Genomic DNA, 14,274 nt, shown 5'->3' on the forward strand with positions numbered 1-14,274 from the left:
GGATGGGTCCTGTGCGGGCGGCAGGGACAGCAGCCAGGGGAGACCTGAAACACAAGACAAGCAGGTAAGAGCTCGGAGTTCAGCAATGAGCAGCAGCGCAGCGACAGTACTCAGACAGGAGTGAGGAGCTGCGCTGGCGGAGGGGCTCAGGGAATCACTCGGCAGTACAGCGCAGCTCGCTTTGCGGAACACAGGCTCGTCCCACTGTCGGGAAAATGAGTTTCTTATAAAAAGGGCTCAAGACCTCCAGACCGTCTTCTTAATGTCACGAGAAATACTCATCCGCTTTAATTTGGATTCAGATTATATATGAAGATTTATTAATTTCAACGTTCAATAACTCAAGTTCAATCGGTCAAGTTGACCAAGACGCGGTTTGTTCACATCGCGCTGCAGCGCCGACAGAGACGCGGTCTGTTTGTCCAAGCTGGGTTGTGCTTTTTAAACTCTACTCTCACCCGTATGTTGCTTCTATATTTTAACTCGTTCTAGGGTCGTCTTGGCTTTTTAAAAAGAACTTTGCGCTCTAAGGAATCTGTATGTGCCGGGGTCATACAGAGCGAGGTGTGCTGTACAGTACGGCCATCACATCTGTACCGGGACAGTGCGGGATACTGAGCACTAGATCACCGAATGGGCTCTAGCCTGTTGTACAATTAAAACAACAGTGCAGAACACTCCACTGAACAGGGTGTCACTACTAATCAAGTGCTTCCCATAACTAGATCTAGTTCTCAGTTTGCCCCTGAGCACAGGTCCCTTAGTTCCTCAGCAAATCATGTCAACCCCCTGCAAGACTCGTCCTGGATCTACACCTAGTACCCCAGCAATGAGCCACAACTTTACAGTCAAGCAATGTTTATTCATGAACAGGAGACAACGAATAACAAACAGAATAAAACATACAATTTCTTTTTGGAATTGCATACATTTGATCATATTCAAGCACAGCCAGTTTAATGGTGTAATGTCAAGTGACAGTAAAGACTGGGGAACATGTGGGTGAAGCTGCCTTTGAGACAATAACTGCCTGCAGTCTGGACACAGTCAGCTCAATATTCTTAGCATCCTCCTCTCTGCAGCTACCAAGTTGTCTATTCTTGTGGTTTTGATTTTCTTCAGCCTGTAAAATACTGCTCTGGAGGATTTAAATGTGGAGACTGGCCTGGCCAGTAAAAGACTGGCCACGGTTTCCTCCTGACTGAGCTGTTCCTGCAGAAGACAGTGAGGTGTAGCTGACAAGCCCAGCAACAAGTTCAGTGTTCTGGTTTTAAATCTTAAATGATTGAGAATATCAGTATTGATACAGAAACAAGTATATAAGATGGAGTTCTAGACAAGTACAGAATATGCTTGATGAATTGTACATGTCAGACTTCCACATTAATGCAGATGACTTCAGTGCTGTAGCTGTAGTGAAGGAGTGTCAGTGTGATGGCAGGGTGTGGGGATCTAAGCCAACTCACCCTGTAAATCAGATTCTCCTCAATTTGGAAATCATAATCTGAGACCTCTGTGGATGTGGATGAACACCAGGAGGCAGCAGGAATATTGGTGAATTTATCCTCATCATGTCATATGGTCTGACTTATTGGGACACATTCATGTTACCTGCATTTCAGAGTGTAAACCTGTAAATGAGCTCACTGTACTCTGTGTCATCAATGAAGATGAGGTATCGCCTGTTCTTGAGATGCTTTTGCTTTGCATCATGCTAAAGCAGTGACTTCGAGTTGGATTGAGATCTACAGCCACACTTGACCAGTTTCTGTTTTCTCCTGATGAGCTCTTTGGTTGCACTGACTGGATGCTTTGGGTCATTGTCATGCTGCATGGTGCAGCACTGTCCAATAAGTATGGAAGCCTTTTCTGCTTCATCAGAGACCCTGTTTCTGTAAACTTCAGAAATCCCTCAGCTGCTGCCATCATTAGCTACATCCTCAAGGAAGATGAGTGACCCAGTCTGAGCCTTTCCTGCATCCCCAGGCCATGACATTACCTCCACCAGGATTCAGCATGTGCTCAGAGTACAGAGATGACAGGTTCAAGTGTGGAGAAAGAAAGGAGCTGCAGATGCTCCAGTGAACAGCATCTCCTGTGAGAGTCATGACCTGGCCTGGGGAGATCAGGAGGAGACTCCTTCACCTGTCTGTCTCCATTAGCAGTAGTGTACTGGATCACTGAAGCTCAAACCTGAAGGCTGTGGACTCAGATCTGAGAGCTCCAGCAACACCTCAATGTCCTCTGCGCTCCCTCTGAGCTCACATGAAGATCACATGTACAGCAGTAGGATTAGAGGTGGTGTTAGTTAGGGACCATACATGTCATCTACATCTCGGCTCAGAGGACACACATCAAATATTCAGGTGCTGTAGCTTTGAGTCAGTTTATAATGCAACCAAGGAGGTCATCAGGAGAATAACTTTAGAAACACATTAACCTGTTGGGTCTAATGCCTAGATTTCAATGCTATTGACAGAAGGAAAAACAATTGAAGTATGACCACCTGTAGACTAAATAAGAACTTGGTGGCAACAGCAAAGCATCTCAGATGATTACAGAGTGCAGTGAGCTCAATGGGTCTCAGACCTCATGCAGTTACTGTCTTAGAGGGATATACAAGCACATACTCTTCTACACTCTGAAATGCATTTAAAGTGAATGTGTCCCAGTAACATCACAATAGAAAGCTGAACATTTTTTATTCCAATATGATCAAATGTATGCAGAGAATTACCACAATAAAACCAGGATAATATTTCTGTTCTGATCACAAGAACAAATTGCTTGACTGTGAAGTTGACTCATTGTGATACTGATGGAGGACCCTGTACCATTCCACTGAAAACCTGCATTTTCAAGTGTCCCACAATATCAATACACCTTGACAGGAGGGGCTGATTGACAGGGCCAATGACATGAATTAATGTGCTTTGTTTATATTCTTTGCTGTTAGATCTTTTTCATGGTCTAGTGGAATAATTCTGAGTGTCTTTGGGTGGGAGTGCAGCTGAGGCTGTTGGTGAAAGGAGATTGTTCAGCTGTAGGAAAAACCTGCCTGTTTGAATGTGCTCAGAGTGGAGAGGAGTGTCAGTGTGGAGCTGCAGAGGAACAAGTAGGGGAGAATTCCACACCGAGAAGAACATTTATTCTGGCTCTGGAGTTTTCTTCATGTGTGAGACAACAGCTACAATTGTCCTTAACACTGTCCCTGTAGAGTCCTGATATCTGAATCACATTCACATACTAACTGCAGGATTCAGACTCACTCCACATCATCAGAAAACATGTCCTTCCCCTGCGACAGTCGAGTTCACCCCAAGACAAGCGCAGGAGAACTGCTGTGTGGTTTGGATGCTGTCAGAAAGCAGGCGAGGGGCAGGAACCATTAACATCTCATCACAGGAGAGTGAACCAGAGAAAATAAACTGGTTTAGTAATGAGTGCTGAGAATGAGGTTTATTGACTGTTTGGGCAGGATGTGGTGAGGTAATGGGTTGAGCACAGGTGTAGAAGTTATTGCTTTCAGTCTCAGAGCCTCTTCAGACTCCTGTTCTGTCTCAAGGTTTCCTGTTTCTCTACTACCTGATGGCCTCCCGACACACAGACAACTCCACAGCCAGAACCAGTTTCTTGTTTCCTTTCCAGAGTGGAGTCGACACCTGCTTGTTCCTTATTTGTGTTCCCTGTGAGCAGTGTTGCCTTGAGGTGAATAAAGAGCATGAGTGGGCAGTGTAGTGTCAGTGTGGGAGCCCATCCTGTCTCAGGGTATTGTAGTGTGAAGGTGGGACCTTCATACTGGGATCAGAGGTCCTTGCAGCCTCTCCATTCCACTGCATTACAGTGTAGCTGCACCTAGTGCTGTTCAACTGATAATTAGCAGGATCAGCAGTAATTAAGCAGCTGGTTGAGTCAGATTACTGCAGTGGAGTGCACTGGAAGGGCTGCAAGCTAAGTAGCTCAGACTAAAACCTATTTTTAACCTCTGATGAGATTTTTTTTTTAACTGTCCCCGTTAGGGGTTTTTTGGTCTCTCGTGTCCCTATTTGAAAACTCGCTGTTTAGCAGCAGAGACGAGCAGCTCCGAGATCCGCCGCCCCTATTGGCCGAGTCTGAATGAGAAGGCAGGTGCGGTCAGTCTGCAATTAGACCTCAATCCGCGGCTGTTTAGCGGTTCCGACGCCCGAGTTGCTTCTCTGCCTTTAAATATCGAGTTTGCAAACAAAGAAAGTTTTTCCAAATTTACCTTTTAGCCGGAGCGGGATCCTGGGCGACGGCTGTCGGCTTTTCTTGGTCCGAGTGGAAAATGTTATAAAATGGGGCTTGGAAAGTAAATGAATTGCGAATCTTACTTTTGGCGGAGCTGCCGGACGGGCTGTAGGATTTGGGGCTTCGACACTGCGGAGAAACATGGTATTAAAATCGTGCTTCAGTTTCTTTAAACTGCTTGTTGTATGTTGTGTTTTTACCTGCACAAAACGTTTTTTTCTCGTTTGTGTTCCAGGCTTCTGCAGGATCCTGGCGCGGCTCTGTGCTTTAAACGACGGCTGTCGGATCCTTCTCGGCGTGGAGACCTGAGCGCAGACCCACCCGTGTACCGAGTGACCGGAGCTCCGCGGCGGATTCACAGGCGAGTCCGAGTCTCTTCTTCCTAGAGGCCGAGAGAGACCCGGTCAGGAAAGCGCAGCTTCAGGACTCGTTTAGGACTGAAAACCACTTTCACAGGGGCTTCGTCTCTCTTACCGGTATCGACTCACTGTGCAGCTGCAGGTCCGGCTGGGTTTTCTTTCTCCGGAGCCGGTTTGCATGAAGACGCGCCGACCGCTCCGTTTAGCTTGAACTGGGGGAAACTGGTAACTCGAGTTACCGGTAACAGACCGCAGGAAACTGGAGCCCAGACGTGTGAAACCCGGTGTGAAAACCGAAACCCCGGGTGTGAGGAGAGAGAGAGAAACCGCTTACCTTACTCTTGAAACGCCGGCTGTCCTGCTGTAAAGGTTAAAGCGAGAGAGTTTAAAACATTTAAATTGCATTTTGCGTTGAAAACGTTGCTGTTTTTGTCAAAACCTGTAAGAAAAATTTAATGCATGATTTTTTTCCCCCGGCAGCCGAGCAAAGCGCCTGTACCCGGAGAGCAGCGGGGTACCAGCCGCCTCTCTCCCAGCCAGCGAGCCGCCGGAGTCCCCCCACCTCCCCTCCCTCTGGCCGGGACCCCAGCCTGCACGGGCCTGGAGCACAGACCCGCCCCTATTTATAATGTGAACCCCTGATGAGCGCGAAAAGGACGACAAAGGTAGCAAAATATTAGACACCGGGGACCGAGATGGAAATGTGTGGATACCTGCTTAATAACACTGCTGTATAGTGTAATTGTTTTATGCTTTATATCCTTATTTGCTGTAATAAACTGCTTTGAGTGTTAATTGGTTAATTGATTATTCTGGGGTCTGGGGTGTGGGAGGATGGGCTACAGGGGTGTAGAGAACCGTGAATCGGGTCCCCCCTGTGAGCAACCACACCAAGCGGCTCGCAGAGACAGCCGCGGTACACCGGGCTGTCGTGGTCGGGGAGTCGGGAGCCGCTGGTCTGGGGCCTAGACTGCAGCTTCCATCCCCGGCCTCGATTAGAGCCCCGCCGCCCGAGGACACTCGCAGCCCGGTAGGTGAAGGATGACGCTTCGCGCTGCTGAGGGAACGCGTCCCGTCACCATGGTGATTGAGACAGGGGGTGTGGCTGGGCTTAAGGGCGGGGTTCCGTGTTAATAGTGTCCAATCAGCGTGTGGAAGAGGTGGGTGTAAGAACAGCCAATCAGAAGAGTGCAAGTTCAGCTGGAAAGAAAAATATCAACCGACCTAGATGGGTCTCGAACCCGGGGCTCTGTGGGGTGGAGATATGTAAGAGTCGGGGTTTAGTAAAGTGAGCTATACTTCCTGTCCGATCTGGAGTATCTCCGCGGTCATACTTATCTAGCAAAATTTCGGTACACGAAAAAAATCGAACAAAATAAAAAGGTATCCCTCCTGTTCTTGCAATTCTAAAAGAAGTATCTCTGCTCATCTACTGTGTTTCGGGGTTTATAAAAGCTTTTCGTTGCGGGCTTGAACCCAAGTCTGCACTGATCGCACAGTAGTCTGGGGATTTGAACCCGGACCCTCATCGGCCACAAACCAGCGCGCTACACAACGAGCCACAGCAGCGCGGAAGAGAACCGCGGCGCCAAATAGATAAGCTTTAAAACTGCGATTCACCCCCCGGCCGAGAGCAGGAGCCTCTTCTGTAATAAAGACAGAGCAGAAGCACAGCTGGACTGCAGGAGCCACTGCACAACTGCAGCTCAGATGAAGTGAATTGGTGATGTTTGTGAAGATGGAGGAGAGTTGGAGCTGCGCTGAATCCTGCAGTGATCTGGAGCTGCTGTGATCCTGCACAGTGTTCAGAGGGGCTGTCAGTCCTGCCTGTTGCACAGGACTCTGCTTCTCTGTGAAAGGTGTTGCAGAGAGACAGTGTGACTCCATCTGTTTGTATTGAGCAGCTCAGTTTGACAGTATGATGGAATTAGACTTGATTTATAAATATGGACAATCAGGCTTCACCCCTCACAAGGCACAGAGCTCATATCTGAAGTTCCCCTGAAACTCTTCGATATAATGACTAGCAGAGAGCTCTCTCATCAACACAAAGACCACAGTTTCCTTCACAGACACTGGAAATAAACCCCAAGAGCATGGAAGAGGTGTTCACAACCTGATGTTTTATTAAAGAACAAAAATAAGATAAAAACAAGTGACTAAAAGTTTGCTCAGGAGTGTTTTATTATGTTAAAACAGTACATTAGTGTAGTGAATTATCAGAATGAAGGAGTGAAGGAACGGTCATCTGATATTCCTGAGGCTGGTATAGATTCTCCAGAGGCTGTCCCTGAGAAAATACCCACAGCAGTGTAGGAGCAGCTCAGATAGAGGGATCAAAGAGCACAACACAGTTTACTACAACAGAGACCATCTCCTTTCAACACAACAACTGACAACACTATTCCACATCACGAGAGCAGTTAAAAGAATGAACAGAGAGAGACGATACAAACATAACACACAGCAAACTGAAGAGATCCAGCAGAGATTGACTAAGATCTGTTCAGGTATATATGTATAAAGCAACATATATTTAACAGATATTCAAAACATTGTCTCTGTCTATAAATATTCAATAACATTGCTGGAAAATTTAACATTTAAATGATGTTTAGGGAATTAATTTTAAATAAAGATTAAATCAGAATCTGTATTCTCTCTTTATCTATTCTAGAGCTGAGAAAAATCAATATTATAATGTAATAACTAAATCAACAAAAACAAATCAACACGTAATCTCTGTCTGTCTTCTAGATCTCTCATGGACACAGTATAGAGCTACAGAGGAGAGAGACTGGAGCTAAACCAGCTGGTAACTGGTTAAACTGGACCAAACAAACACCCTTTCCCAGCTCTTCAGCTGCTGCTGATCAAAAACACCTGGATCATCTGCAGCCACACTGACCCCTCCAGGACCAGGACTGGACAGCCCTGCTGCAGACACACACTGACCCCTCCAGGACCAGGACTGGACAGCCCTGCTGCAGACACACTGACCCCTCCAGGACCAGGACTGGACAGCCCTGCTGCAGACACACACTGACCCCTCCAGGACCAGGACTGGACAGCCCTGCTGCAGACACACTGACCCCTCCAGGACTGGACAGCCCTGCTGCAGACACACACTGACCCCTCCAGGACTGGGACTGGACAACCCTGCTGCAGACACACTGACCCCTCCAGGACTGGACATCTCTTACTTACTTTATTGTCCCAGAGAGGAAAGTGTTTTTGCAGACAGGTAAAAGACACAACACAATACACAGCACATTTAACACAACAAGAGCCCATTCATAAAATGTACGATGAGAACAAATAAATAAAGTAAAATCTACTCTCAGTTCTCACAGCTTCTGTTAAAGACGAGCTCTTGTCCTGCCTACCTCCTTCCTCGGGGCTGTGGAGTGGACAGTGGACTGTCCAGCTGGTCCTCATGATCCTCACAGCTCAGGGACTCAGCCTTTGGAAAGGTCTGAGCTTCAGTCCTGTTTCTCCAGTAACAGTTAGAAGACGCGCTCTGACACACGAGGGTCTCACCATCATCGTCTTCTTCATCATCACGAAGGTTCACGATCACTGAGGCTCAACGTGTCTGAAGCAGAAATAAAGTTTCCACAGCAACTCGTATAACATAGCGCCGTGATTGCATGTGCTCAGACGAACAAAATACGAGACAAACCGCAACAGTTTACAGCCGCCTCGGATTTTTGACAAAGTCGACAACGATTAAATGTCTCCTTTTGCTCAATAATAACTCCTTCCTGTTTCTTAGATGCAGAGGAACAACAACACATTTAAATTTCCCGCCCCTCTCCTGAATCTCGGTGTTTATTGGGCAACTGGTCCGAGTCTCGTCTATAATTGGGAAAACTTACTGTCAATCAGCAAAAACTCCAACTGACCAATCGCGACATCGCTAGACTCAATCCAGTGATCTGATTGGCTGTGGATCTTCTTATTCATAAACAGAGAGTACAGACCCCAGTCACATGATCCGGGTGTTTAATACACACCAGACCCTCACTACTGCATTGTAAACCAGCCCTCCATAGACTCGTGTATCACCATCGCCGCCGGCGGACAGTTATCGGAATCGATACCCCCTGCTGTAGCCCGATCAATAGGCTTCGTTTTATTTCGAATTCACTGACACTGCGGGCTTTTTTTACGTTTTCACTTTAACATCCAAAGACATCTCCGAAGTCCACATATTCAAACGTAAATTGTATTTTTGAAGGACGAGTCACAATAATGACAGTTTTGACTCCTAAACACGTTAATAACATGCTTTACAATATAATTTACATTTTCATTTAGTATTATACTCGTCAAACTTTTTTTACAGGACTCCGAAACATAACTTATATCTAGTAGCCTTGAAAAATAATCTAGGATACACATTTAAATGTTAAAGGATTAAGTGAACAATCAGTTTAATATACAAGAAGGAAAACACAACGTTCAGCACACACCTGAAGAAGGCTCGACAGCCGAAACGCTGTGTTTTCTTTCTTCTCTTTTCAGCAGGGAATAAACTTATTACTTGTTCCTTTGCAGCTTACGCATGCTGACACGGCTACCCACCTGAACTACTTCAATCGGTTCAAATGTCGACATTTAAAGTTGCAGTAACACTGTGAAAAACGATGTCAGAGGGTGACATTTCACAGTGTGGCCGCCAGGCGGAGACACTGCTACACGTGTCTATGGAGGCTGTTTTAATGAAGCCCTTTTCAGTTTCCAGCTGTGCTCCACTGACCGTGATGTCATCTGTGTCCAGTCCAGCTCCTGGCCCTGAGCCTCAGTGACACAGAAGACACCAGCTCAAGGCCAAGAGTCTCAGACTTACACTCTCACCAGCTCTCAATGAGCCTCAGTGGGATGTTGTGCTGAGGGTGCCTGAACACTTATCTCACTCAATGATCTTCCTGAACACGTCTTTTCATCAAGCTAACAGGCTCAGTGCAGTGTGCTGACTGAAATCATGTTCTCATCACAAATGTTTTACTCGAAGGTCAGTTTTTCAGTTTCTGTGTTCGTCTCTTTGAGGAGGCCATTTTGAGAAAAAACAGGAACGTAGACAACTCCTCCTTCTGACTCTTCCTCATTCAGTATCCTGCCTTCTGTCTCTGTGTGGAGAGGCAGTCCAGCGTGATGAGAAAGAGACATTTTTAAAGACGCTGAGACAGTGAGACACCATGGCTGAAGATGTGACCTATGCTGAAATCAAATTCACTAACATACCAGGACAGTGGATCTATTCCAGCACAGCCAGGATCCCCCCACATTGAGTACAGACCCCCCACAGCTGCCTCCGACACTGGAACAGTGTTATACTGTCTGTCTGCAGCACTAGAACACTGTGATACTGTCAGCTGTACTGTAACACATTAAAAATGTCTGTGATACTGTCTGATGCACTGGAGCAGTGTCAAACTGTCCGTCTGGTGTTCTGGAAAACTGTGATACTGTCTGCTTTACTGTAACACTGTGATACTGTCTGGCTTCTTCACTGTAACAATGTGATACTGTCTGCTGTACTGTAACAGTGTGATACTGTCTGTCTGCTATGCTGTAACACGGTGATACTGTCTGACAACTGCACTGTAACACCGTGATATTGTCTGCTGCACTGTAACACTGTGATACTGTCTGTGTGCTGCACTGGAGCAGTGTGATACGGTCTGCCTGCTTCACTGTAACACTGTTACACTGTATCTGCTACACCGGAACACTGTGATACTGTTTAAATGCTGCACTGGAGCACCGTGATACTGTCTGCTGCACTGGAGCACTGTGATACTGTATATCTGCTGCACTGGAGTACTGTGATTCTCTCTGCTGTACTGTAATACTGTGAAACTGTCTGGCTGCTGCCCTGGAACACTGTGATACTGTCTGCAGCCCTGGAGCAGTGTCAAACTGTCCGTCTGGTGTTCTGGAAAACTGTGATACTGTCTGCTTTACTGGAGCACTGTGATACTGTCTGTCTGCCACACTGAAACACTGTGATACTGTGTGCTGTACTGTAAGACTGTGATACTGTCTGTCTGCTGCACTGGAGCACTGTGATACTGTCTGCTTTCCTGTAGCATTGTAATGCTGTCTGTCTGCTACACTGGAACACTGTGATACTGTCTGCTGTACTGTAACACTGTGAAACTTTCTGTCTGCTGCCCTGGAACACTGTGATACTTTCTTTCTGTTGCACTGGAAAAATGTGATATTGTCTGTCTGCTGCACTGGAGCACTGTGATACTTTCTGTTGCACTGGAAAACTGTGATATTGTCTGTCTGCTACACTGTAAGAAGGCTCCTCGGCCGAAACGTTGTTTTTCTTTCTTCTCTTTTCAGCAGGGAATAAACCTATTACTTGTTCCTTTGCAGTTTATGCATGCAGACATGGCTACCCACCTGAACTACTCCAATCAGTTAAAATGTCGACATTTAAAGTTGCAGTAACACTGTGAAAAGCGATGTCAGAAGGTGACATTTCACAGTGTGGCCGCCAGGCGGAGACACTGCTACACGTGTCTATGGAGGCTGCTTTAATGAAGCCCTTTTCAGTTTCCAGCTGTGCTCCACTGACCGTGATGTCATCTGTATCCAGTCCAGCTCCTGGCCAAGAGACACAACAGACACCAGCTCCAGGCCAAGAGTCTCAGACTGACACTCTCACCAGCTCTGAATGAGCCAAAGTGGGATGTTGTGCTAAAGGTGCCTGAACACTTGTCTCACTCAATGATCTTCCTGAACACATCTTTTCATCAAGCTAACAGGCTCAGTGCAGTGTGCTGACTGAAATCATGTTCTCATCACAAATGTTTTACTCTAGTGGTAGTTTGTCAGTTTCTGTGTTCTTCTTTAGATCACCTTTAGATCAGTTTTATTTCTTTCTCGATAACCTGCTAGTTCTGACACGTTGGCTCTGTGGCTGGTAATGAACTTTTTTTCCACAGCAGTTTACCTGCAGATCTTTCAGCCACTATTCTGTTGACTCTGCCACAGGCCAGAACAGTGTGCCTGACTTATTTCACACAGTCCTGGAGTCCTCTCTCCCTGCCTGTCACAAGTGTGTCTATTGATTTGTTTGGATCAGTGATCTGTCACGTTAAGGCTATGATTCGAAATCCCTGATCGGTTTTACAGATTGGGGATAAAAGCTGTAGGTCATAAATGAACTCTCATATTACAAGATTGCTGAAGGCTGTATTGATCCTTTTTTAACTGATCCTGTATTGATTATTGTTTCTAAACCCCTCTGTACAATTGTCCCTGCAGATCTCCCTCTGTGAGAATATGACAATATTCCACCTGCAGTCCCTCTCTGTCAGGCTGCCCTGAGACAGGACTGACCACAGTGTGGCGCCACAGCAGGCTTGCAGAACAGGACTCAGACTCTCCAGTGTCAAGAGCTGCACCTGCAGACACTGATTGTCTGAACGGGCTGATTGGACTGGGAGGATTTTCACATGGGATTGAGCTGCATAAAAGCTGTGTCAGGCTCAGGAAGGAGTAGCAGTAGGATTTAGGATAAGTAGGTTAGGGTAAGACATAGAATCTGCTTGTCTCATTAGACTTATGCTTTTGGTTTTATTCATGGTTCTTTTGTTAAAGTTTGTAAATGTCTTTTTGTTCCACAGATATGTATGTTTCCAGAGCCAGGATCTTCCCTGTGTGATGGTGGCAGTGAGACAGTACCTCTAGTGGTTGTGTGCAGTACTGCTCTGGAGAGGCTGCAGCCTGGAGCTCTCACCAGACAGCTGACCCACAGAGGTGCAGGAGAGGGGTTGGGCCTGAAGCAGAGAGCCAGCAGTGTGCTGGAGCTCAGCCTGTGTCAGAGAGGAGACAGGAGCCCTGCAGGTGAGTGTGGAGGCTGTGGCCCAGTCACCCAGGGGTTCAAGTTGATGATCTCAAGTCCTGCCCACAGTGGAGCTGGACTGTCCCAGGTCAGGATCAGTAGGGCCTGAGGCCCCCAGCCCAGGGAGAGGAAGGTGTCTGCTTGGAGCCCAGGGTGTCCAGTGAAGTGAAGAGCTCAGACCCCAGTGTGTAGAAGCAGTTGTGGGGAGGACTATCTTGCCTTGTCCTACAGAAGATGTACATTGATGCCCCAGTGTCCAGCCCAGCACCTCAGAAGACAGGACTGTCTGAGGAGTTGGGGAGCTGCCAGCCTGCTGCAGATATCCCAAAAGCTTCTTGTGCCCAAGGAGCTCTTGACTATTTAAGGAATGTGATGACTGTAATATGAGATGCATCTGCAGGTAGAATATAGTTTCAGTATTAAACTGAATGTGTTCATTTAACACTGCTGAGCTAGGGTATTGCAGGGCTAGTATGTCTGCTCCTGGCTTTCCATTTCTTTTAAGCAGCAGCACCTGCAGAGCTGGGGGAAGCCATTACAGTGGTCCAGTGATGAGCTCATTCCCCAGATGAGGTGGGCTGGATGGGAAAACCTGGACTGACACTCTGGCCTTGCAGGCTGCTTGGCTTGTAGGTGTGGTTCAACAAGAAGTTGTGACTTGTCCATTGGATTCTACACAAAGGGCTAAAGGGCTATGTCCCTTTTAATGTGCAAAAGAGTTTAGGAGATGACAAGCTCCAAAAATAACTACTGTAAAATGCATCTGAACAGTACCCAGAAGATTAAAAATATTATATCCCTAGTGTGCTTTAACTTCCTTTTTGTGGTTGATAATGTACAATTAATAAACTGGAAGAGCTAGAACAAAGTGGTGGTTGTCCTGCTGAAGTAGCACAAATGAATTGAGCAATGTGTTGGAGTAAGTGCACCCTCTTGCCTGAGAGAGCTCAGTTCTCACACCAGCCATCATGCCCACAGCCTCTACCACTTCCCTGTTCTGAGAAACTAGAACAGTTTTTTAATCTGCACTCTGCTTCAGAGGCAGAAACCACTGAGCCTGTAGCCACAGACTAGTGAGAAAGTGCACACTAAGACACAGGTCTAGATTGAGACCTTCAGTGTTGGTGAGTTCTTATATCCAACATTTCATGAATTTCAGCTACTGCACTCAGTGTGGGTTTGCTCAGCCTTTCTCACAAACTGAAAAGAAACCTTTTGCCTTCCATAACAAATCTACTGGTGTGAAGACAGCATTAGAGACCAGCTCAGGTCTTCATTCCACACCTCAAACACGCTAAGTCCTATTCAAATGACTGAGGGGTGTAGAAAGATGAGTTGTGTGGGCAGGTGAAGAACATTGGGGCACCCCAGTGATGATCCCCATCCCTAGTCTTGGACCCCTGATCCATGAGGTAGGGTAGGTCACCATTCACTCACCACGTTCTAAAGGCTAAAGGAATAGTTCCACTGTGGTCAAACTAAGAATTTATCTATTTTAATTTATAGATTTAGGAATAATATCAAAGTGCTCCAGGAGTCTAGCTATCTTAAATGAACAGATAATTCACTTGATTCATCAATAGCTTACAGCCATTGCAAATATTTAGAAATGGGTGACCTGTAAGACTAACTAGAGCCAGTGTGGAGATCCCTGTAGAAACCAGAGCTCCCCAGAACCGGGCCTCTCCGGGACCAGGGTTGGTGACATACAGTAAATAAACTAGATTTAATACATAAAGGTTCTCCTTCACCTCTGTTCCCTGTAAGAAACATACAGCTGCA

At 46.5% G+C, this 14,274-nt stretch overlaps 1 long non-coding RNA gene across 1 annotated transcript; it reads left to right on the plus strand.

The window, feature by feature from the left end:
• The first annotated feature begins 12,159 nt into the window (after positions 1-12,159).
• On the plus strand, positions 12,160-12,936 carry LOC107075735 (uncharacterized). The gene is made up of 3 exons (XR_001477232.2): positions 12,160-12,178; positions 12,275-12,494; positions 12,562-12,936. It is a non-coding gene; the product is annotated as an uncharacterized lncRNA (long non-coding RNA).
• Positions 12,937-14,274: the final 1,338 nt, after the last annotated feature.

Source organism: Lepisosteus oculatus, chromosome 23, assembly GCF_040954835.1.
Source record: "Lepisosteus oculatus isolate fLepOcu1 chromosome 23, fLepOcu1.hap2, whole genome shotgun sequence".
NCBI classification, from domain to species: Eukaryota; Metazoa; Chordata; class Actinopteri; order Semionotiformes; family Lepisosteidae; genus Lepisosteus; species Lepisosteus oculatus.